We start from the raw sequence: 25,421 nt of genomic DNA, 5'->3' as shown, positions 1-25,421 counted from the left end.
AGCTGTTCGGGGCAGGGTCCTCTCCTTCTCTGGCTCGCACCATATTTGTAACTAGGGAATTTTAGAATAAAATCATGTACAGAAATGACAGGTGGTTTATTGAAATGATTGCTATAAAAAAAAGTATATTCTAGAAACCAACCAAGTGGGGACAATTTCACAGAGCTGTTCCAGAAATTGCTTAGCGAGGAGTAATTCAGTTCAGTGTAATACCCAGAATAAGTCTGTGCAGGGGAATTACTTCGGTATCTGAATGTGAGAATAAAGGCCACAGAGCTCAAGCAGGAACTGTTGGGAGGTTTTGCTTAGTGGAAAGAAGTGTGTTATCTCAGAGAACTGATTTGTGATGTTTTAAATCTTTGTAACCCTTTAAAAAAGAGCTAGATCGGGTAATAACCCCGTGGATATAGAAGACCATGTATATAAAAGAACCGGCAATTGCAGACACTGGCTGGGGATTTTGCCTGAAAGATTTGTGTAAGCGGCCACAAAATCTTTGAAGTTCTCCATAATTGTAGACCTTCAGTAATTGTGGTATATCAGTCAGAAGTCTTGCAGTCTCCCTTATTTCCAGTCAGAACTTTGTCCCTAGCATGGGTTTTGTGATATTACTGCTGAAGTCTTTCCTAGAGAGAAACATTGTTTAGTTCAAGGGAGAGTTGTGTGATAGAATGTAAATTGGATCACTGTTGTGAGTAAGATCAGGATCTCAGTCTTCAGGTTTAAAGAACAGGAAGATGCTATTTGTGTTACTGTTTTTTTCAGTTTTTAGTGATTGTGGTGTCCATCTTTTAAACTTACGGGAGTCCTATTCCACAACCGGTGTCTACACAAGCCTATTGTAGACATAAAGTTCCTAGTGTTTTGTACAATATAAAAGTATTTACTTTATACTCAACTATAACTCTATAATTTTTCCCTTTAGAATACTGTTAGAAAAAGCATCTTTGTTTATCCCCAGGTCACACCAGTAGATGGTGCTGTGTCCTCATGTAAAGTTTGTAACAATCTTGCCCTCAGGAGACATGAGTTTGTAACACACATAATACAAGGAGATAGCACCATCTACTGGCGATTTATTTTTGTTCCCTTTTTAAAAAAAATGTTTGAAAATTATACAGCATGGTTGTACTTATTCACATTAGATGTATTGGTATTTCAATTGACACTGTAGGGCACAAAGCCTAGGGCGCCTATATATTAAAACATAGTGAAAGAAAACTGTTTTCTTTTAAATGGTATTCATATAAATGAAGAAATGTTTTGTTCCCTGGCAGTCTAGCATACCATGTTATCTACACATGTTACATACATGTTACATACACACAGATCTGGGTAGGGGGCAAACAACAGAATCAGAAAGTAAGGCAACAACCATACCCTGCCGGGATAAAGAGTTGCTAGCAACCGTGCCTTTGCTTATAGTGGATATTTATTCCATGTAATGGTGTGCACATGTGCTGTCTGGTGCATATACAGAATAGATTTATATACAAATAGTCTTTTTGTTGCAGTATGGGTCTATTTTTGCTAAGAGAATGAATAAATATTGCAGAACTGAAATTCATGTGGATATAAGTCTGTGAATATTTCAACGAAGCCAAGGTCTGACTTATGATTATTATTCAAAAGTACTTATTAACAGCAACAGCACAGCAAAGTCCCCCAAATTGACAGTATTTATATTTTTATACGTAGTTATTTTTTATTCACTGGAAATAACAAGCTGTTGCTGAGTTTGTTTCGATTATTGCCCACGCAAATTACTACTTATCATAATTTTTTTTTCGAGTTACCACATTAAAATGTACTTTTCGCTATATGGACAATCATACGGTTTGTATATCATTACTTTAAATGAGGAGAAGTTGAAATAATAAAGTTTCATAGGCCATATTTCAGTTTTTTCACCTTATATGGAAGGTTGTCTGTAACGTATTAAGAAGTACTATTTGCTGTTGCTGTCACATTCCTTGAAGCAGGAAGTGCTCAAATAGCTATGATCTCATGCTAAACATGGAGAATTTCCAGTATTCTTTTTCAGAACTGCTTTGTCCCCTGAAATACCTACTGCGGACATTATCATACTTAATTTTTTTTGTTCTGCATCTGCATTAAGGTAAAGCCAGTTTGTGGTACCTGTGCTTGTCTTTTAATTAGGGCCTTGTTTTTGGTGGAAATTGGTCTTGGCTGTATGAAAAGCTTCAACTTCTCAGGTTGAAATTAAATCCCGACTAATTTATAGTAAACCCAGTTTATGTCAGTTAGTTTTTAGGTGCTGGAACCTCTGTAGCCAATAGAGGCTCCAATACATGATATCCTAATGGAAGGGGTAAAGCCTAATTTCATCTTGGAGTAAAGTTGATAACCTGTATTGAGCCTGAACCTAAGATTTGGGGTCCTTCCTTGGGTCAAAGGGACTGATCGAAAGCTCAATTTACCAGTTTTGTTAAACCCATTACGAACGTCTGATGAAACCATCTTTTGTGACCATTTCCAATGCCAGATGAACAAATGAGTGCTGTATACTCAACAACATTCAATAGGGGGAAGGAGGAGCAAGAAGTACTCCGCTGTGCTCTCCTCCATAGGAATGCAGTCATTCCCAATTGGAGGATATAACGACATTTCACCCAAGACTAGCACGACCGTTCATTCTGGGCAACAATCATCTAATGTGTTTATGAAGCTTTAATTTTTACACTCACTGGATTTCAGTTTATAAAGTGGATTAGGAACAGCAGGGGCTTTTTTGTGAATGCAGTTTACATTTATATTGTAAAAATAAAGTATTTCTCATGTTGGTTGTTGAAAAGATTTTCAAAGTTTTCAGGTTCAAATTTTCAACTATTTTTTATTTTCACAAATAAAAACAAAACATCTTTATTACCTATGCTTTTACAGCATGTTTGGTGCATAGCAGTGCAATTCATTTTGACCACCCCAATGATCCTCAATTACAGAGAATGTGCAGTAATGCACTAACATGCTCGGTGGTGCACTACGCTTCCAAAAAGGGTACTTTTATCTTTATGGGTACATTTTATATTTTGGTACATTAGGTAGCCAATTTAAATGGCTGGTGTTTACTTAGCACAGCACACATTAAAACTGAAATCTAGTGAAGCACTTTAAAGGTACCCCCAAATCCTCGCTGGTCTCCCTTTGTGTAGTTTTCTCAGTACTTTTTCCTAATTACCTTGATCCTTGTACTGTGTTTAGTGAAATCAAAATGAACCCCTCTCCTGTGTTAATTGTGAACTTGCTAAAACTTGCTCCATACCTCCCTCTATGCAGTATACCTCTATGCTGAGTTTGTCTCCCCTACAGTTTTTCCCACAACCTTTGTTATAAGTTCTCCTCTGCCACTGTTCAGAAGAAATCAATATGAAATACACAGCATGACAGTAGAATAGTAAACTTTATCAAGGAAAGGGGGTTTCTCAGCTTGAAGCACTGCGTCTCACACACTGTATCAGCACATAGGAATTCTAGGACTGATAACATTTGCATGCAGACTGCTCTAGCAAATCTACATGTGAAACTATAACTAAACGACTGTCAGGACAAAAATAGCAAAAAAATTCTAATGCTAGTTCTGTGGAAGTCATATTGTTTAAGGGAATTTGATTAATCTATTTCAGAACAGGAGGTAACTGTCTGCAAGTGTGGAAAAAGGTAAGGAAAGGCTGGAATTCAGCCTTAGCACATGGCATATTATGTACATAATGGTCCTGATTTATTAAAGCTTTTCAAGGCTGAATAGGATACACTTTCATCTGTGAATCTGGGTGATCCAGCAAAACTGGAACAGACCTTGTCCAGGATTGACAACATTTGCTAACAAATAGCAAATTACTTTTATGAAATCCATTCCAGGTTTGTTGAGTCACCAAGCTTCACTGATGAAAGTGTATCTTCTCCAGCCTTGGAGAGCTTTAATAAATCAGGCCCACTATGTACTATGGCAGAAAAATTGTGTAAATGGCTCATATGTTTATATGTATAAGTACGTCGATTTAAATGAGGTTAGCTGCATCCACTTCTGACTACTTCAAATTGACTTCAATTGACTTTTTTTTACCCCAACTTGAAGTTTAACAGCTGATGTTTATATGTACCAGTAGGTCACTGGAAGTAATTATTTGGCACCATGCAGAGCTCTTGGACTGCACTCTGCAGAGACAGCAGATACCTATCACTCCAATCATTTTTGAACTATTTCTTCTTGACATATTTTACACTTTATTTATATGTCACTGCTAATTACCTGTGCAGAGGTAAGAAGAAGAGAAGAGTTACAAAACAATAAAACAAGGCATTATTATAATTCTCATGTAATATTCTGCTGGCCAGCTAGTTGTTGTCCTTTATAATTAGCTTAAAAGACAACTTCAGAATAAAAAGTTACAAAATATAAAGTTACCTCTACAAGGGTCCTCAGCACTTCCCATTGCATGTGCATGGGAGTTTATTTATACCCAGCAACTAGAAATGCTGCGATCATGCAATAAAAAGAACATACCTGCCTGTTTGTAGTTATTTATCTAAGCTCACCTAAATCAGCCAAATACATCCAAGACTTTGCAAAGAAGATTGTGAACAGGCAGGTAGGTTTGTTTTATGTCAAAAGAAACATAGCATGTGCCTCCTGCAATAAAGAGCCTGCCTGCTTGCAATGTTTAAACTTTTAGGGTCAGCTCTGGGGTCAATGATAGGATTGCTGTTAACCCCTACAGGGCAGGATTTTCAAAGCTGGAACTGAGAATGGATACACTGATGAAATGTGTATTTTATATATTTATCTCCACATATCCCATATACATACCCTGTATAAATCATGCCTCTGTGTCCTAATAAAAGATTATGTGACATCCCTTCTTGTAGAAATCCAAAATTGTTCCTTGGAACTGTTGGTGCAGTTATTTACAAAAAAAAAAAGGCTGTTGATTCTGGCATCGGAATGAGCGACATTGTAACTGAATTCGTTTTAAGCTCTTTAAATACTTTATTTCCTTCTCTAACACAGCAATTCAGTGTAAAAATTTTTGTTGGGGAGGCAATTTACCATTAATTAAGAAATCACTGGGGGGAACTTTTTTTTTTTTTTTTTTACCATAACCGTTGAAAGCATGAATTTATTTACATGTCTCCAGGTCTCCACCCATTGGCACAGTTATTAAAAACTGTTATTTTGGTAGACTAAGAACCGCCTATGGAAACCAAAACAAAATCAGTCTGTGCTGGATATAGACACTCCAGTTATAAAAGGAATATGACCTAAGAGAGACAACAAAGTGAATGCTGCATGTTAATTTATTCCACTGGTTAGTTCTGGAATGCACACGTAAGCCTGGAAGTTGCTGTTTCATAAGGGGGAATTCTGATGTGTCCCGAGTAGACAACTTTTATAGGTTTCAGTTATATAAATACAATGAGACATAAAATTATAACAAACATATTTTCCAGACTTTCACCAAAGCTGTTTTCCACTAAACGCAGACATATCCTAGCGGCCATTAAACGTAGTTATTAAGGGCGGTCAGTGCTACGGGGTTGAATCCGATGGCTTTTTCACACGTGAGGGTTTATTTAAAAGCATTTCGATTTGCTCAACAATAGTTTTTATTTGTTCCATGCCAATTGAGATGGGTGAATATACTTTTAAATAACTGTTAAGTGAATTCATTTGAAAAGTAAAGAACCACCAGCTAAAAGGAGTGCTCCTGGCTAGGTACCTTGACCAGCTGAAACCCAATAGGTCTGATTTAATGACGCCCTCCAAGACTGGAGAGCATAGACTATCGTGGGAGAAGCTGGATGATGTAGGAAACCTGAAATTGATTTCTTAAAAATCATTTGCTTTTGGCAAATGTTTTCAATCGTGGACCAGATCTATCCCAGGTTTGCTTGATCACTCAGGTTCACCTATGATTGTCTATCTTCTCCAGCCTTGGAGAGCTTTAATAAATTAGGCCCACTGTGTACCAAAACAACTATTCAGAATACCGGCCTATATACCATTAATATAGCATGTACACACTTCTTGCTGACAGTCCCTCTCTGCCATTGCAGGAAATAGTACAAAGTGAAAAAATAATATATAACATATACATTTACACAGATTTATCACATTGTAGTGCAATTCTTAGTTTGTTCACCCATATCTACCTAATACATATCTACCTAATAATAATCTAATACATACATCATGTATATTAAAGTATATATAATGATGATCAAACCTCAATAAATCCATGATCTTTTGCTAAGTATCATATCTATATGGGCATACAAAAATCAGTTATATTGTGTATTCAAAGCCAGGTATTGAGTAGGTGTCCAAGTTCATGGTATTTTTTCTCACTTCCTATTTTTGTCCAATGGTAAATATCTAGAAATTCTCAAAAGAGAAGCCTGCACCAGGAGCCAATAAAAACAGGCTGTAAAACGGTTGCTGTGGTTCATGGTAGTCAGTGCTTCCCATTGGATGGCAAATTGTTAAGGGTGATTGTAAGCTTGACAACCACTAATAGGCGCACTTACTGATGCATCAGCTTGGGACCTACTGAACTGAACTTACTGATGCATCAGCTTGGGACCTACTGAACTGAATGCCGGATATTTGTGTTGCTTGACTGTCCCGAAACAAACCGCAACATTAAACAATTGATTTTCGATCAGGTTTCTGCTGAAATGTAATTTATTCTAGTGGTCTTAAGGGCAAAACTTTGTAAATGACAATCAACTTCAGGAACCGTTTTATTAGTTTACCTTATTGTGCACAAATTGACCAGTGTCTGGCCAACCTTAGGCTTTGTTCACACTGGCAGTGAGGTTGAGCTGTGTTTACCGCTTCCTCACACCAGAAATGCTGACCCTCGGGGGACGCCATATTTCTCCCTACATCAGCTGCATAGTGAATGAATTGGGGCACCAGGGAGCTGTACTGGTACCACCTCTTGTCACATGCAAAATCATGCAATGAAGAGGCAGAAGAAAAATTGCCCTTTAACTATGTACAATTGTCGTCCAAGGCAAATGATTGTGATCTTTTCAGGCAAAAATCCAGCATGTGTATAGTGGTTCCCTGACAGCATACAGCAGTCCGCTGGGACAAATCACTAATCAGCCTACCGGGGACAACCCCTGTCTTTTCCTGTGGAGGTGTCTTCTGTTTGTACTTCCCCCCCAAACAACTGAGCAGTGCTATGTGTACAGCACTCATTTGATTCTTCGGGCAATGGAAATGGTCATGAAAGAATATTTCTGGCATGATAAATTTCACATCTGTAAATAGCTGTAGACTTTCACAGCTACAGCAGTTCTGAATCAGGCCACAAAAATGATTTGCTCCCACATGTCTACACTATGGGCCTGATTTAGTAAAGCTCTCCACGACTGGAAAAGATAGACTATCATGGGAGAACCTGGAATGGACCTGGTCCCATAGAGAAAGTTCTAGGGAAACAAGTTAGACCAGCCAACTTTTTAAAACTTTTAATAATATTTCAACTTCTATACAAGACACCCTTGCACAAATGTTTCATTTTGCATCAAATATACCAAAATGGAAATTTGGTTACTGTGGTTTGACAGTGTCTGCTTTTGTTACAATCAGTGTGTGTACGTGTGTCTGGCCATCTGCCACAGCTACAAACAAACTCCATGACAACTCACGAAGTGTGGTTACGTTGGATGCTTGTCGTGGTGCTCTGTTCCTTGGCTGAGCATAGCTTCTCTTCCACATTTTCAAGTTGCCAACTCAGGCTTTGCTGAAAGTTAATGTGATGTGTTCAGATAAGTGAGAATAGAATGAATAGGATTTTAGGTGTTTCCCAGCACTAAGGTGCCTAATGGTGTTCCAGATCTCGATAACTTCAGCAAAACCATTGACAGGCTATCATAAGTGATATATTTTAATTCTACAAGTCCTGAATGCCTGCCTCTCATGAACCAGAGGCTTCAATCATTTTCAAGCTGCCAACCCAGAACTATAATGCATATTAAGAGTAGAGAACAACTTTTCTCAACATTTTTACCCATTTAGAAATCCTGTTAAAACCTATTTATTGGAAGTCAGGGAAAAAAAAACCTTTAAAGTTAGTGGCCAGTGGACAGAATCCCTCTTACAGTTCTGGATAGACTGCTACCCTCAACAACCTTATCGTTAGTGTCATGCAGGTAGACCTTTTACATGGCTGTGGCCCCAGAGCTATTGCTTTGGCATGAGGTCAATCTGCCACTGGAAGAACTATTGCTGAGAAAAGCTGGTATTGTTGATCAATGAGATGCAGTATGTAAAATGTACCTTTTTTGCAAAGTGCATACAAATCCCACAGATTCGAAACTAAGCAAATTTTAGAGTTTGGCTCCATTTACCATCAGTGCAATTTGCATGTGATTTACATAAAAGTCATATTTTCTTCATCTAATTGATCATCACCAATCAAGAGCTTTGATTTGACTATTTGACTTCTTTATTGGTTACATATACTTTTCAGTCCGTGATTGAAATTGTAATAAATCTACAGTCAGATACCACGTTTTTCAGAAGGATGTCCATACTGGCCGCCTTCATATGACTTTCAGTTTAGAACTTATTTAAGCTTGTTCAGGATAAATATGTCCTGTTTCCCTTTGTTCCAAATGTCAAGCTGTTCCGAAGAATACAGATACTCATCTTGTATATATACTTGTCAGTGAAAGGCTACACGCTGCTTGCAGTTGTTGATGGCTGAAAAAAATGGAAAATTGCTTTTTTGGTGAAACGAGGCTAAGCATACAAAATCATAAGAAGTTCCTTAACTGCTGCTGTGCACAAGTACAGGCTTTCCTTGAGCTCTGCTATTCATTTTTTTCTTTCTTTTAAGTCTGAGACCACATTAGTGCTCCTAGCTGTTCCTATTATTAACTAAATGTCTGAGGTGCTTTTGATAAAAGCAAGTGATTAACCTCACTCCTTCACATTAAACACTTGCTGTGCTGAAAGTACAGACGTAATGCAGTGATCAGCATCCATACAGTACAAAGCAGGTGTACAATTATTGTATATGTACAGAGTTTCAGAAGCGGATACAAGTTCCCAAGACATAAGCATATATGATGGGAAAGTTGCATTTACATCCTGCTGTTGTATGTGAATGGAAATCCAGAGTTATAGGGGCTTAGACTGGTTCCTCGGACATGGATATCAATGGGCATTTAATGGGTTTTACAATATGTTAGTTTTATTTTAAAGCATCTGTAAACCCATTTACTAAAATTTCCCACAATCTTTTTATTGATTTAAAATTTGCTAGCTTTCATTAAAACATTACTTGGTGATTCTTCCTTCTTGACCTTGTTTTGGACTCATGTCCCATTTGCTACCCAGCATTGTCTTCTTGGCTTATGACACAATGGCCCTGATTTATTAAAGCTCTGCAAGGCTAAAAAGGATAAACTTTCATCAGTGAAGCTGGGTGATCCAGCAAACCTTCCAGTAGGCATTGTCCAGTAGGCATTGTACACCAATGTCAACATCAGAAAACGTACCCTTACAAATGTAAGGAATTTACACTAATCAATGGAATACATGGATATAGGCAAAAAGAGGCTGAGTATAGCAGCAAAAAGAGCAGCAGTACCAAGATGAAGCAAAGCAGAAAAAAAAGTGCAAGCACATATTTTAGGGAAAGGCTAAACTCACTTCTTCTCACTTCATCTCTGGTGCAACATTTTCACTTGGTTCTACTCTAAAGTCTGGATTCTTGGCCATTTTTGGACAGGTCGGAATGATGTAACTGGGTATGCCGGCTATAGGCAGATATGTTTGTTTTATTGCAGAAGAGACATAGTATGACCAAGCTGCCTGCTCTCTTTTTTTGTTAAGTTTGACCTCAAGTACAGACTTGAGACCTCCCATCCCTTTTAGTTTCCTGGTAATAGATCCTACGATTGCTGACCACCTACAACTTTTGATTACAAGTCCCATCCATATAGGCACATGGTTTTTGGTGGTTCTGGAAAATGTAGTTTGACATCTATTGTTCTTTCTACTATGGTCAAACATGACTGACCCTCCCACTGGTTGAATTCAGACATAAGAAGAAAATTACGTATAGTACAAATTTTTCTCTTCAACATGGTCAGTCCATTTCCACTTTCCATTATAACAATAACCTACACATTCACCCCTTCTCTTTTTTCAAATTACATAGGACATGCTCCATAGGATGTATACAGGTGCTGGAGCTGAGCATAATTTTGTCCCATAATTTTGATCTTAAAATTCATAAATTTTTATTATGTTCAACTTTTCCACAGCTTCAACTGCTTGTAGTTTATTTGTAGTTTTATACCAGGTTAATTGAGATGGTAAAATTTAGACTTGGTGCCATTAGCTTCTACTATAAAACTGGGTGAAGACTGCAGAATTTATAGAGTTTGGATTTCTTGGATTCAGCAGAATGTATTCCTCACAATTACCAGTCTTTTCCTGAAAACCCCGGAGACCTTTAGTGATCTCCTTTAAGTTCAACATCTGCTACTAATGTGCTCCTTTCTTTCATTATTAAGACTGCCATCTCATTATTTTGCAGGGTTGGATGAAAAGAGTTTTTGGTGTTTGAGTATTCAGCAACACATTACAAAGAGGAGGCTGCAGCTCAGATGTGTGCTTGTGTGAGTAGATTTCCTTCTTCCTATTTTAGATTTTTAAATACAAAATTGTGCATATTAGACTGTTCTGTTTAGGAGTCTTTTTTTAAATTATTTCTTCTTTGGATTTGCATCTTAAATGGTAATTATTTGTGTTATTGTATTTGAATCGTTCTGATTAGTGTTGGCATTATGACTTTCTACTGCAAGCAAACTGTGGGTTTTATGCTTGTATTTAAAGTTGAACTTCAGGTAAGTAACTAAATACCTAAGTGAAATACATAAGGATATCTATTTTACCATCCAAAGGATTTGTAATTTTTGTCTATTAAGTTGGGACTTGTCTGGCAGGTCAGGAGAGGGGACCACAGAATGAATGAAGCAGGAATGAAATGTAGGTGCTCAGATATAGCTTTTTCAGATTGGAACTTTTTTGTCAATGGCAATTGGTTTCGAAACCTTTCAATTGACGTGTTTTCATCAAATTTTATAGCATGCTAACATAACCCATATCTTTGCCTTTTTCTCTGTTTAATATCTGTAGCATAGTATGGTAGCCCGATCCCATGAATTTTATTTGACAATTGACAATCATATCAAACAAGTCAATAGAAATGAACATCGAACTAAAGTTGATTCATGTCTTCCTAAAAAAAAGGGAAATGCAGCAGCACTTTCAGCTTTTTACAGATGCCCAATAATTGTCACTCAATGTATACTAACAATTGTTTCAGGTGACAATTTTGATCACTTTGCATACAGGAGGGGGAATATGGGAGGCACCACTACTGGGACTACAGTAGTCCTCTGTAATGGTCGGTTATTGACCCAACATGGTGGATTGTAAACAACCTGATACATCACAAAGGATAATTTCTTGTGACAAAAATTAAATGTTGAATTTAAACCTTGCAATTGGTGATATTTAGGAAAAATTAGCATTCCTAGATTTTCTTTATGAGGACAGGCTCAGAGCTGCCTCGGGATTGAGTGGTCCCATACGGCTCTCGGTGGCTGCCGACTTCACAGCCTCTCGGTCACTCGCATACCAGCACTAGGGACATTTGACAGCTGGTGGCAGTAAGTGGTACAGTACCAAGTACCAGGGTACCTTTAGCATCTCTCAAGACATTGGTTCACTGGTATGTGGAAGCAGAAAGTGCACCATAACCTCACATCCAGTCTGAACATAGCCCAAAATTTCCTTTTTATGTTCAGGTCCACTTTAAAGGTTTAACATAAAAAGTAAATCTTGGGCAACACACCTGTGATGATCTCCTTATTTCCAGGAAAGGTTTTCCCAAAAACACCTACCACCACTTCATTCTCTCACATACAGAAAGCATGACACACCAAAGTGTCTATACATCAATATTCTTCAAAGCCACCAATTACATTAAAACCTGCCTTGAAAGTTTGAATCATATTACTGTTACATCATGCAAAGAAAGACAAATGTTGCACCTCACCTTCTGATTTTAGCATTTTTTCAAGGTTTCCTGAACAAAACAATTTATAATGCATATATTAATTTCCCTTGTAATATGGTATTGCCTTAAAAAACAATTGTGTACATTGGGAATATTCAATGCTTCAATGCTAATAAATTAAGCTGCAGTTTATTGGGATATCACTGATTTGTGAAGCTACGCTATTATGGAAACTGTAACTATGCTAAGCACTTAGTTTATCTTACATTACCAAAATGTGCCTGTATGAACAATGAATCACGAATACAAGGTAAGGTAGCAGAGGTAAGGTACAAGGTCATCGTTGAAAATCATTAAAATACCCCGGTTAACTTTGTTTATTTTATTCTGCTTGTGAAAAGCTGTGATGAATGAAATTTCTGAAAACAGTTGTCTTAATTTGGTAAATCACTTTGAATTTAGAATTTTAGGTCCCTTTGCAGTGTATTTGCTGCCTGCTATGTTCACCGTTCGGGTGATTTGCAGCATGTGATCATATTCAAGTTTTTGTCCCACGGTTTTACAGCTGCTCCTTCCTAGGTAATAACGTGGAATGCGATTGGGATTGTCTTGCTCATTCCCAGCTGTTAAAGAGGGGCAATGGCCCTTTTGTTTTTATCAGTGTCCATATAAAGGAGAGCGTTGTAGGGTTCAAGAAAATTTCAGTGTTTTGTTGGAATTTGGTAGGATGACCTTATGGCCATCTGGAGTAGTGACTACATCATCAAAATCTTTAGGAAATAATTATTTTATATCTCTTTTATCCGATCATACTCATACTCAGTTACTGGATGTCACACTATTTGTATGTTGACTATATTATGTTGGATTGTTTTTTTGAAGCATAAATTTAAATATATCATTCTGTGCATGAAATAGTAAAATTTTTATTGACGAACATTTAGAATAATGTCCTAGGATACCAGACAGGACTGCTGATGAAATATTGGTAATTGATAGTGTCCTACCCTATGTACACATGCTAGATAACTGTCAACCAAGACAAACAAGCAGATCTTCTTGGGCAAAAATTCTAGCATGTATAAAAGGTTTCCCTGACATTGTTTAATAATACTTTGTGAGAAAAGAAAGAGAGGAGAAATGAACATAAACTCTGCTAGCAGCAGTCATTCTGCCACTGAATCTCCTTGAATCTGTTGGACTTACTTACCCTACCGTGGTCTCTCCTATGATGGATGATTCAACACTAAATTAATAATGATTCCTCTATTTTTATTTCTAATCATTCTGCTAATCCCACCAAGACCCAGACCTTTCTATGAACTACTTGATATAAACATATTATTGACATCAAACTAAGCGTGTCTATTTTCTTCATAATGCCCAATCTTTCTTTCCAACAATATATATTACCCAGCACCATTGAGGTTGTCAATTCAATCTACATCTCATATTATATAAAAACGGTCCCATTATCCCCTGAGGAAGCCAAAATGAGGAAACGGGTTGGGAAACAGGGACAACCCTTGATCTTGATGTTATACTGAGATAAGAATTTATGTTTATTGACTACTTGTAACACGGTCTGTTGAAATTTAAATCTAGTTGGGCTATGTTGAAATTAGGATGTCAGTTATGATGAGTATATAAAATATTCAAGTTGCCATAAAGAGCCGTTCTTCTCTCCTCTCTTTTTTCTCATATTGATGTAACTAGGCTTGGCAACAGTATTGTGATTCATAGAAACCATAACCTGTTGGGCCTTCTCCTACAACTTTAGTAATACTTTGTGACCAAACAGGGACAACCACTGTAATTTCCATTGGCGGTGGACACAGAGGAATGACTCCTCTTATCCTCCCCCTGTGTACAGCACTCCACTGTTATTCTTCTGAGAACAGCATATTACAGTCTCATTACCATACCCCTTTTAACATGAAATACAAAATCAATCCGTAGTCAAAAATTGATTGGACATTTTTAAACACCTTACCATAACACACAGCTTTAAATGATCTATGGTGTGCCATGGGGGAATTCATTTTATTTGCCACCGTGCACAGCCATGTGTCATGTGTTGTGGTGAACTGAGTTGCAAAAAAAGTGCAGGCAGGTAAATTCTTTTGAATGGGTTACCTTTACCTAACACAGCCATGTCCAAAGTCTCGTCCGGGGGCCAATTGCGGCCCGTGTTCAGATTTCCACTGGCCCGCAGCCTCTGTCATAAAATCAATAATATGTGGCCCACCAGCACTGTTGACCACAGTATAAAATACATGCGTACAAAAAAGCTGTAAAATATTTCATTAGATTTGATCAACAGCATTGCAATTATCGTCCCGCTACTTGGCAGGCATAATCGGCATGACAGGAGTCCCCATGTTTGCACAGGGAGTCCCCTACATCATTATAGTGGGCGTGTGCTGTGCGGGATCCGGGCGGACCATGCCCATTTTGATTCCAAGAATGTGGAATCCCTCACGTCACCCTGGTGGGCATATGCAGTGCTGGTCCTGCACAGACCACACCCACACTAAACATGAGTACGTGCTGAATGGTTGGCCCCCACACATTTTTATCTCACCAAAATTGGCCTTCTTTGCAAAAAGTATGGACACCCCTGACCTAACACATACAAATAGGCTATGTGTCACAGCACCACAATGGTGTAAATTCAGTCTAAACCTTTTCACCTGATTACATCTTATTCCTGCATTGTAACTGATACAGCATAGTCACTGGTAACTACAACCTCCTTTGTGGTCCTCCTCCTTTTTGCATAAAATCAGAGAATGATGCAGACATATCAGTACTGCTATCAGGAATTGCACAGATACCGGACTTGGAGACTAACAGGCTGCGGTAAGCTGTTCAGCCCACAATGGGCAAGTTCTTCTCAATGACCGGTGGAAACTTTCAGCTGTCAGAACATATTGCTATACATGGGTGAGAGGCAGGTTCAGATTTCAATTACTGCAGCTTGAAGGCACCCAAAAGCAACACCCCTACACCAGGGTCACTCCTTTTACACAGAACATTCCTTGTTGGAAAGTAGTTTATGGCCATTTCCCTAAGATCTGCATATCTGATTTTACTTTGATTATAATAGTCCATGTTTAAGACAAAGGTGATTTGCTTCTCATCTTTTGAAGATCTGGGACAAAAGCCTCCTATAAATTGTTTAATTTTATTATAGGATTTTTTATTCAAGGTGAAGATCATGCATAGTTCTACCCAGAGATGCAACCAGACCTAGATAACCCATGTGCATGCGACTTGGTAGGGGTTCCTTGGACATTGATCTTTGATTACAAACAATTTACATGTTTTTAGGATTACTACAGAGGTAGAGAAGGCAAAAAGTGTTTTTGTAAAGCTCTTTTATCAGGTATTGTGTCATATAAAACAACAGAAAGAGTAATGTTTGGAGAAAAGAATAGTTTTTTGCCTGTCAGAGCTCTAGAGCTCCAAAAGCTTGGATTTTTTTAATCATTTTAGTTGGCCACTTAAAGGTGTCAATTTGACAACCTTTTGCTGTCTCTTCTTGTGTATTTATTCCAAACATAGCACATTGTCTAGTTTTATTTTTTTGCTAGCCATACCTACTACAGGCATTTACAACCCAGCAGCTGCCAAATGATGTTTTGAAAAGAATTGGGTACAAGCCTGCACCATGTCTATAGGGAGGGGAGGGTGTTACATGCAGTGTTGGCCTTTGTTTTGTGCAAACAAAACCAGGTCTATGGGGCTTTGGCCAGCTTTACTGATGAAAGTGTATCCTCTCCAGCCTTAGAGAGCTTTAATAATTCAAGCCCTATGAGTCTTCTTTTAATAAGACTCGAACTGTCAATTTTACCATAGTCCCATGGGTCCTATAGACATAAACATTCTCTGAGTCAATCAACAGACATTCTCTATATGCGTTGTTAGTCTGTGATGCTCGAAATTAAACTTAAGATATGTATACATGTATGTGTATAAGGATATATGTATAAGGCCTGTTCACATAGCGAAGCCCTGTGCCACAATTTACATGTTGAGGTACTCCGCATTAGGCAGTCCTTTCAAATGAGTGTGATGTAGACTCTGCGGTGCATTTTGGAGGGGCATTGGGGTACTAATAAGGTATTGGCAATGCGTGAAGGATGCACACACATCACTCCACGTTACTTCAGTGCATGTGTATATAGGTTCCTATTATGACTTTATATATTTAGCTTTCCATTTAAAGAGGAACTAAACCCTAAACAAAAACAAAATACTTACCTTTAATCTCGCAGATCTGTCAATCTATCGGGAGATTTCTTAGTTTAGGTCCAGCCTTGTCTTAGTATCCGTCGTTGGCCTAGCGCAAAGGAAGTGCCGGGCGTTGACATCTTCTTTTCTCTTTCTCCGGGGTCTCCCTACTACGTCACCAATCTCGCAGTGCGCAGGCACGAGATCGGGTGATGTAGATGGGAAAAAAGATTGCCGATCTGTCAGGAGATTTCTTAGTTTAGGTCCAGTGTTGTCTCGGTATCCGTCGTTGGCCTAGCGCAAAGAAAGTGCTGGGCCTTGACACCTTCTTTTCTCTTCTTCGGTGTTCTTCTTACTACTTCACTAATCTTGCAAAGCGCAGGCACGAGATCGGGTGATATAGATGGGAAAAAAGATTGCCAATCATATTGCACATGCATGCACATTGCGCAATTTTCTTCCATTATAGAAAGGGCTCCTTCTGGGCATACCTGAAGGCCTCCCAGGATCAAGACAGAAAGGGGAGATGCTGCACTCTTTTTTTTTAAAACCTTTTTATTATAAAGTGAAAATGTTAAGTTTAGGTCCGCTTTAAGTTGAGTGCTTTTTTCTGTAACCTATTTTCCTGTGAGATTTTGTGTCAAAATTAAGCCTAAACTAAAAATCGAAAAAAGTGTAAGCAGCCAGACTGTTTATTGCAATCGCCCTTCTGCAATAAAATAAACTTACCTGCCTGATTACAATTTTTTAATTACACTCACTTGTCCTTGCTCCACCTTGGATGCCGCCATCTTGACCGGCCAAGCTGGAATGATGTAACCCCTGCACGTAAGTTCATTCCCTTCAGCCAGAGGTAAGCCAGGATACCCAGCATTGTACACTCAACATTTTCAGTTCAATGTTTGTTCAAGAAAAGATTGCGAACGACCAGTTAAGTTTATTTTATTGCAGAAGGGGCATCAACCATAATAAGGATCCTGCCTGCTTACAGTTTTTATCTTTCGTATGTTAAGTTCTGCTTTAAAAACAGCTGTCCCGTTAGATTTATTGTATTAAAAGCCTATACCAAGAATTTCTAATTGAATTATAAAAAAAATGTGACAGCAGATATGCCAAACACTCTGACACCTAACCATTCTGTCACGTGATACCTTTTGTTTAAAGCTCTTTTAATTGATTTTTGCCTTTTAGTGACAACAGCTGCATTTGTTAGTTCTTTCAATAAACCTCTTGATATAAGACAAATGGCCGTCACTTAGTAATAAAGGGTAACAGTAATGTGGTGTGATATGCAGAGACAATGCATGGCTCTGACATCCTGGCTGGTTGTGTGTTTAAGTATTACCATCATATCTTGTGATTCTTTCCTATATCATGTGGTAATTGTGGCAGTGCACGTCTGGCAGGCACATTAGGTCACATGCTGTCTCTTTTAGAACAACATTTATATTGTTAGATGCAGAGAAGCAGATTGCTAATTGTATGGAGTCGCCGGCATCATACTTTATTCCTCTATCCTTGAAGAATAAAAGTCACTTTGGCAGGGATCTTTAGTGATAGCTATTGTGCCGTGGAGTATGTTGCTAGGCATTTTGTAGAGTTGTTGAACATTGTGGGATTCATTACACCTCATTTAGTGACAAAGCTGCGTCACACAGCAGGACGTTTGTTCCTCAAAGAAAACGCTGTGGTTTGACTCATTGGAAAGTGAGTCACTTTTGTATGTTTTATAGTTCTATATTTAAATTGGGCTCATTTCAATGGGGTGGGGATTGTGCACACCTTTTACATGTTGCATTTGAATACTTTTATATCAGTCCAATAGCTCTACCTATCTTTATATATCTGTCTTACATTTTAATTTATTTACATTAGTCATCTTAAACTATGTACACATGCTAGGTAATATGTCGCTGGAGATGAACAAATATGAATATCTTTGGCAAAATAATCCATGTTCATTTTATTCCCCTTAATTTATCAATACGCTGTGGCAGTTCACTAAATGAAAGGGCAGAGGTGACTGCTGCCCTTTCCGATGGAGAAGGATGCAGTGGGGGTACCTTCCATCCCTCCTCTCCTTTTTCATATGCTTAGGACTAAGCAGCGCTGTCTGTACACTGTTCATTTCTTCTACTTTTGCAATTGAGAAAGTGCGTTTCTGGTGACAAAAAATGACATTTGTACGCAACTTAACTCTAGCTATCTAACATTTTTTGTTTAATACCTTTACATAAGTCAACTGACTATCTATCTGCAACAGGCTTGGGTTCTGTAAACAATTGCGTTCCACTCTTTGTCTTTTAAAGCCCCCTTTCAAAAGTACTTTATATGCAAGCATTAATACTAAGTTTATGTACACAGGTCAGATTCCTGCTCGACCCAAACAGCTGTCCTGATCTCGGGCGAGAATCTGACAGCAGTCGCCCGATGTCGGCCAATAGTGAATGACGGCAATGAAGAAGAGGACAGCAGGGTGACACTTGTTCGTTTTCCCCTCTCCATAGAATAAAATGGTGCTGTACAGCACTCGTTTGTTCATCTGTCACTCTTTTGTTGCTAAAAACAATCATGAAAGACCGTTTTCAGTGACAAAAACTTAGGCCAAGTTCAAACATTCATAAAGTTAACTGCATTTGCAAGGACAAAGCTACAGGTAACGAAAGAACTGCAACTGTACTCCAACCACTTACTGTAGCCTTTCAGCAAATTTGTATAAAAACGTTGGTAACTCCTTCTTATCACTCCTGGTCACAAAACAGTTGAAATTGAGTGTTTGTCAACCACCCAACTGAACTTAGCCTTACGTACCCACTTTACCAGGTTATAGGGACCGGGCAGGATGATAGCCGTGGGGTTATTAGTGTGGGGTCCCATAGGGGCCAGCTTTTGTTATTGCAGGGAACCCTTACCTTCAATTTTTAGTGATCAGTGATTTAGTGATTCAATTTTTGATTTAGTGATTTCGTGATTCAATTTTTAGTGATCTGTCAGGGACACTTGAATTTTTTGCAGAGCCTAGAACTTAGAGCTAGAACTTAAACCTAACTATCCCTGTGCAGTAGTTTACCAATTCCATGTTAACTCGGTAATTAAGTGCAAGTCTGGGCACACACTAGGCAACATTTTTATTAAATTAAACATTATTGTAATAAAAGTTAATTGTATCAAAAAATCAATTAGTAAAGATTGATATCTTTTTATTAATCCGGTGTGGATGGGATTGGTGGGTAATGAATGGCCACATGGCTTTGTACTTTACTGAGAATAACATTTCGATAAAACTTCTGCTCAAATCTGTTCACTATCAAGTGGTGCAAGTCGGTAAATTGATATTCCTTGAGAAAATTTTCAATCATGGAGTTACTGATTGTTTGCCGGTTCGAGCATAGATCTAGTAATGTATGCCTAGCATAAGATATGTAAATGTATGTATCCATGTGTAACATTATGTGTTGCTCATGGTTTTCAGTAAATGAGTAGGCAGCTCACAGTGATTTAGGCTATGAGTTAAAAATACAGCTTCAGGGAGGAGGCTAAGGAAACTGACTAATGGGTGTAGGCAGCAAGTAGTGGAAAAAAAAATGTATAGAAAGAACTGAATGCACATTTCACAATCCGTAGCTTATAGTGATGGTTAAACCGCCAAGTAATCCAGACTCCCTCACAGCACAGGAGAGCTCCATATATACAAGCTATCCCATCCTTTACTACGGTAGCTGATTTATAGTTGGAGTTCCTTTAACTGTGGGTTTTTTTTTGCCTTATAGCAGGATAAAGTTCCACAAGCTCATGTGTTTGGAAAAGGCTTAGAAACTGACACTGTTTTTATTGAAAAGGGAATCAGATTCCAGCACATGCTAAATGAAAGTAGATGTAAGTAAACCGAAGCTGTATAGCTCCAAATATTTATATAAGTTCTCTGACAAGGACCTTAAACACTGAAGCCAAGGGTATATTTACTGCTGTGTAGTCTATGTGAGAATAGAAAAAGGTTCTAGTAAGTGCTAATGCTTTATTATTTCATTTATTGCTTACTACACCATCACTGGGGAGATCCACCATTGTCCCAGGAAGTGACAGAGAAATCAATTTTAATTGTCACCAAAGAAATAGGTTGGGTAAAATCCTCCAATAAAGACTGCTGTTCCTGTGACAATTCCCTAAAATAGGAATGTTTTAAGTTCCTGTGTTGTGTTTCCATGATAAGAAATGTAGTTAGGTCTGCCATTGGTAACCTTTCTTTCTAAAATTGATACTTACCTGGCTATTACATGCATTTTTGTGATTGATAAAAGACTTAAATGCCCTAAGAAATCTATGTACACATTCTACATAACTAAATCAAGTGAATGTATAGACTATATCTATCTAAATATATGTATAGGAGAATGAATCTTGAGTCAGAATGATGGGCTATTGGTTATAATACCCAGACAATAGTGGAGAGAAGTGGAATTCGGCCTTAATCCAACACTAGAGTATGCGTGTATATGCGTGTGTTATGTCTAAAATATGTTTCAGGTCTTCAGGGACTTTTGTTACTATATCTACAGCTCTCTTTATATTAGCATAGTGGTCAGTGGGTTGCTGGGCAAAGGGAAGAATGTTACCCTTAGAGATAACCAAAAAGATTATTGGTGCTAGTTAAATTGACCTGAGAGTCACAAATCGCTCATTGCAGGAACCACTAGCAACCTCTTGCATTGCACACAACACTGGTTGATAAATACTGTGCTAAACAATACAACTTTGTAACTTGAAAGCTTTTTTTTTTTACTGTATTTTTATCAAATTCCATCACACAGGAAAAATATTTGATCTTCCATGGTTGTACATTAGAACAATTCATTCTGTTGTTTCAGTATCAGTGTTTTAAGTGTTTTTATGGATTAGGGTTATTTAGGCTATTTATTAATAAAATATTGGTAGAAAAATTAGGGAATTGTATAATAAAATTATAATATTAATATAAAAAAATGAAATGATAAATAAGAATAATAATAAAATATTTTATGTAATTTGTTGTTGAACTTTTGGTGCACAATATAAAGAATAGGTTCAGTGGGGCATTTATTCTGATCCATTGACTCTGATAACTGCTTTTTGGAAGTTAGCAATTAGGCAGTCAGGTAGGGAAAAAGCTGCTGATTTGAGGAGGTATTGAAGAAGGATAGGGGGTCTGAAGTCTCAGCATGGCCACTGTTCAGAGCATTGACACCCTTCATTTTATTCATCTTTAACCTTATGCCTCCCAAAGCACATCATTAATCAGCAGGAACAGCAGATGAAACCTTTACTTAGCATTTAACCATCTGTCATCTCTTTATTGTGTGTGTATTTATATTTATATATATATATATATAAAAAATATATATATATAATGAGATGACGTGTGTGTGTGTGTGTGTGTGTATATATATATATATATATATATATATATATATTTATATATGTATATATATGTTATTTTTGTTTATTTTTGAAGTTTCACAGCCTCAGCCTTATACATACGTGTATGTATACTTTATCTATTGATATAGTCAAGTATAAATAGAAAAGCATTTGACGTAGCAGCAATATTGATTAACGTTGGCTAAATTAAACGTTATTGATTAAGTTTTTAAATGGTCATAAGGGCCTATTTTATAAGGGCTAACAAGATGTTCAATAGGCTAAAAAGATAGATAGATATGTATATGTCTGGCTACATTAATAAATTATTTTATTGGTCCATGGCAGGCTGGATTATGCAGTCTGGATCATTTCAGTGGCAGCCTATATTACCATGGTTGGTAGAATTTATATGGTGGACTGTAGAGTGTTCTTTACACTATGACAGTTTTTCTAAAATTATACATATATAGACATACACAGTCGCTCTCTCTCTCACACAACAGTGTACATGTGTATTTGCTATAGTTCACTACAATGCACAACTTTGCAGTAATATTAGTTCAGGACATGTTTTCCATGCATTAATGTGTCTTGACATTCTATTCAAAATGAATGAGCTGCCTAACGCAACGTGCCTCATTGCACAAAATATTATTGCTTGCTTGAGCACTTTTTCAACCCCACAATGGTATTTTTTATGGTTTAGCTTTTGTTCCCACAGTTCAGTTTGTATAACTAGGACAATGTGCGCAATACCTTTTGTTAGAAAGGTATGGAAATAAAAGGAGATCTAAAATGTGTCTTTTCTGGTTCCTGATTGCAGCGTGTGTTTCTGGTTAGCTCGGAGCACTGTTTTGCGATTGTATGCTAAAAAAAAAAAAACAGGATTTGTGCTTGTACAATAATGAACATTCAAAGTCTGTACAGCTCAATCTTATTCACTTTTTCAAGTTTAATGAATTTGTTACTTTGGAAAGTGGAATTCTGCATAGTAAATTCAACTAAGTGAAAATTCACCATTTAATATTAGTCAATCGGGGCAAGGGAGGGCTAATAGAGGAGTGGAGAATGTTCACTGGGGATTAACTTCAATTATCCAATCACCTAGAAAGTAAATACCTGTTTATTTTTTCATTTACACAGGGTTGGATAACTAAAGGTAATATTTACTGTTTTTTGAGTGAAAACTTCTCATCTCTATTAGAAAATTATCATCAGAGAGTAAGCCTTCCAAATTTAGTTTAATTCACACCAAGATGTGTGGGAGTAGTGATGTCACAATACAACTCTGAGTCACCCTTACCTGCCTTCAAATAAAGGGTCTGATTTATTGAAGCTCTCCAAGGCTGGAGAGGATACACTTTCATCTGTAAATCTGGGTGATCCAGCAAACCTGGAAATTCATTTGTTATTTGCTAGAATATGTTTGAATCCTGGACTACATCCATTCCAGGTTTCACTGATGAAAATGTATCCTCTCCAGCTTTGGAGAGCTTTATTAAATCAGGCCCTATGGATAGAGCTGAGAGTCCCAAATGAGCCATATATTTAATCCAGTATTAGTGTTAGGTAGATCGGCAAAAGGACACAGGTCTCCTGTTAAAAAGATTAGAAGGGGAAAGTGGCATGGTATAACCTACTGCATTGACTCCCAAATGCAGTGTTCTCCCCAGCCCCTTTTATCCAGGTGCACCACCTGGAACATTTCAGTAACTACCTAACTATTTTTGAGTTACCACTCCCTTATAGCTGTTTCCAACACAGCTTGAAAAAAATTCTGGGGAAAATACTGAAATGTACTATCCAGAGGTACCATATAGAATTTTCTCATGGGTATTATTAGGTTGTCGTTAACAATTGTGCTGTTTACTTTCTTCTCTATTTTTGGCTTCCTTCTAATCTAGGGTTGTGTTTTATAGTACCAATTATTTAGTGCTTGTGAATAAGTACATAATTACTATCTATTATTTATGATGTCAGAATTAGGTTTGTTGGGAAATTCAGTTTAGGAAAAACATTTTAATGATACATTTGTATACTTTGAACTGGAGTTGTTGGAATTGTGGGAAAGACCATCGTATTGGTGACTTGGTACACAGCCGAGCACATCTTCTAATACAGACAAATGTGGTAAATGCTGGAGTGCTATACCATCTGAATAGAACTTGGGTAATCCTTTTTGATCACTAAGATGTTGCAGATATGCAGATACCTGAACTACTGGATACTCTGAATCCTATTTCTACTTTCCAGCTCATTTGATATGCCCTTGGTATGTTTAGTCATGCCAACTTGTTGACTAAAGAGTAGATTAGGAATATCAGATAGGAGGAGAACAGAAGGAGAACCTTTCTGTACCTTTTTTACAAACTAACCTTTAATGGGGAGATAGCTGAAAGTGAAAAAGTATTTTGAGACAAAAAAGATCCCCCAAAAAGAGGAGGAATATTATGTGAGTTATGATCCCTGTCCCTTATGAAAAGGGATTCATTAAAATGTATAGTGTCCCCATTGAAGAATTTAGCCTCACTTTTAACTCTAATGACAACTCAAATGGTTCCAAATTAATTTTTTAACTCCTCATCCTGGCACTGCTGATTTCTTTGTGGGTTTTCCATACTTGGAAGGAACAGATGATAGTTTATGTGCCATACCAATGGTGAATTTGATTTAATGGACTGCCCCGGGCCAAAAAGTATGTTAGGGTAGATAAGCTTAGTAGTAAGGCCTTAAAGGACAGCTTCCCTTTTAGATGAAATTCTTGTTTACCAAAATGGCACCTAAAATATACTGATGTGTGACAAGGCTGGGTCAAAGAAACTTTACCAGTTTGGGCCTTGCAGCTTTGAAAGTTCAGCCTCTTTATAAATATATAAATACCTATGGACAATTATCCTATGAGCTCATAGACTCAGTAGCTAAGCACTCTTTCCTTGAAGCGATGGAGTCCGAAGTCTGAATCTTATTCTTTAGAAGGTTTATATATCTAATTTCTACTGACTGTTTTGCTGATCAGTATAAATTGACTGTAAATAGGACCTGAACTTGTAAAAGCCATGGTCAAAAAGTAAGCACAAGCAAAACAAACTAGTCCTTAGTTTTGCCCATTGCCTTCCTAAAGCTGATCATAGATTTGCAGAATAAATGAAGGAGAAGCAAGTGGATACTTGTACTGCAGGTCCTCAGGTATAGCTTCTCTAGCAAGCTCCCAGGAGAACAAGGGGAGCGTCAACAAATTTTTTTTCTCCACATATCAGGAAATGTATTTCCAGTTTTTAATACAGTCAATACAGAGAATAAAGCTTCTTTTTATTTTCACTGTGATAATTTCCAGAGGTTCGGTGCATCATATATTTCATTTTTTGAGGTTCATTATAGAATTACTTGGTACAACTGACTATTTCATAGAAAGCCAACTCAGGATAAGTGAAAGTATGTGTATTTCCCTGTAGGACAGATCACAGGCATGTGCAATCTTTTTGACATCATTTTGGCAGTAAGAACATTCTGTACAGCTGTGAGACATATCAGGTGTTTTGCTGCAGAATGGCTTATGGCTCCAAGCTAAATAGTTTGTGCATTCATTTGTTACATATCAGATTTACCTGATGGAATTTTAAAAACTTGCTCCTCTAAATGAATCTTGAGATTTAAGCTAGTGCACACTGTATGTGACAACCTAGGTGTATATATATATATATATATATATATATATAT

The 25,421-nt window shown here is 37.5% G+C and overlaps 1 protein-coding gene across 1 annotated transcript in view; it reads left to right on the top strand.

Moving 5' to 3' along the window:
* TIAM2 (TIAM Rac1 associated GEF 2) overlaps positions 1-25,421 on the top strand; it is a 159,205-nt gene that overhangs the window by 21,392 nt on the left and 112,392 nt on the right. The window contains exon 2 of the mRNA XM_072410256.1: positions 10,584-10,665. The gene's annotated coding sequence lies outside the window, so the exon portion shown is untranslated. The remainder of the gene's footprint in view (positions 1-10,583; positions 10,666-25,421) is intronic.

This window comes from Pyxicephalus adspersus, chromosome 4 (genome assembly GCF_032062135.1).
Source record: "Pyxicephalus adspersus chromosome 4, UCB_Pads_2.0, whole genome shotgun sequence".
Classification (NCBI taxonomy): Eukaryota; Metazoa; Chordata; class Amphibia; order Anura; family Pyxicephalidae; genus Pyxicephalus; species Pyxicephalus adspersus.
The sequence above is the reverse complement of the archived record's forward strand: the minus strand, read 5'-3'. Positions and strand labels throughout refer to the sequence as shown.